Here is a 1,601-nt window from a genome sequence, read left to right on the forward strand (position 1 = left end):
TTTTGAGTTCCTAAATTATGCTCTTTACTTTTCTGCCCTTACCAACTAACTGAAGTAATATACATTTTATCACTCCTAATTACACACCTCCCTCTGATTCTGCTTTGGGTGGTAGTGCAACTTGTGGTGAATCATGACTGACAGATACCAGCCCTTTGGGTGAAGCTTCAGGCAAATTAAGAGATTTTATGATTGAATCCATGTAAATATTTACAGTGCTCATGTAGTAGGTGAACTTGAAGTTCTCAAACTTACTTCCAAAGTAGGAAATGAAATTTTGCTCTTGTAACCTGAATGACAATTTTTGTTTTGTTTTTCATTGTATTCATTTATGGTTTACTTATATTAATTTTTTCTCTTTTTACAAAAACAATACATTTCATCGGAAAAAGTTACTAGTGGTGAGTTCTCTTTCCAAGAAGGGGAACATAAAAGCAAATTGGCCACAATGTTCTTGGAAATTATTGAACATACTCATTGGGCATGAAATCCCCCACAAATCAACGCTTTCAGCCAACTAATTCTTTATCTAATTAGCTGAATGGAGAATTCAAGCGCAGGAGAATTTTCTCTCTTTAATTCTTAGCAGGAGAAAGAAGGATACTCATGCTTGGTCACTAATTATATTTGTATTTTAATATTTCAATGTTATACCATGGTAGGAAGTGTGCTTATTTAGGTTATGTGTGTCTGAAAACTGAACTGGCTTCCCCAGTGGTGTGGTATGGCTCCCTACAGTGCAGAATTGGGTTTGAGTTGGATAGCGGAGCGAATCTGTTTCCTTGACTCCATATGAAACCTGTCAACTGATTCCAGTGGCAAGGAAGCCAAAGCCAACACTCCCCCCCCCCAAAAAACACACCCATACGCTCCAGGGCCATACCCGATATCTATATTACGAAATCTCAGATGGCTCAAATCCGCGATCACATTTGCTCCTTCCAAGGTAATCATTAGGCATAGCATTTTGAGTCAATCATCAAAAGAGAGTATTATGTATATTAGGCCCCATTGATGCCCAATTTATATTTGCATGAATTTATCTACATTTCATTTTTCCACTTTTTAATGATCACATAGGGAAGGCGACAAAAAGTTGGAATAGATTTTTTTTTTTTTGGTGTGGTTAAAATCGAGAAAATAAAAAGATCATTAAAAATTATGAAAGGTGCATGCTAGACTAGAAGAAAAATGGCAGTGGACTGGTTATTTAAATTCATACATTTATTCACCTAAAAAAAAAAAATCTAAGAAATGTACACTGCAGAAGGGAACACACTCCAAAACTGGCAGCAATTAGATTTAAAAGGTAGGATTTTATTAGTCTAGCAAAACTAGATAGAATAAAAAAAAAAAAAAAAAAAAAAAGAAGAAAGGAGTCAATTTTATTGAAAACGGAATTCAAAAAAAAAAAAAAAAAAAAGGTTTAAAAGCGTGTGAAACTTTCACCAGGGACAAGGACAGCACACCTGGAGGAAAGGAGTGACGCACTGAAGGTGGCCATGCATGCAGAGAGATTGCTCATGCCTCCACTAACTCCATTGATTTTTCAAAAGAAATCAGCCACCAAAAACCAAATGCAAGGCCACCAAAATCAACCT

Source organism: Vitis vinifera, chromosome 14 (assembly GCF_030704535.1).
Source record: "Vitis vinifera cultivar Pinot Noir 40024 chromosome 14, ASM3070453v1".
Taxonomy (NCBI): Eukaryota; Viridiplantae; Streptophyta; class Magnoliopsida; order Vitales; family Vitaceae; genus Vitis; species Vitis vinifera.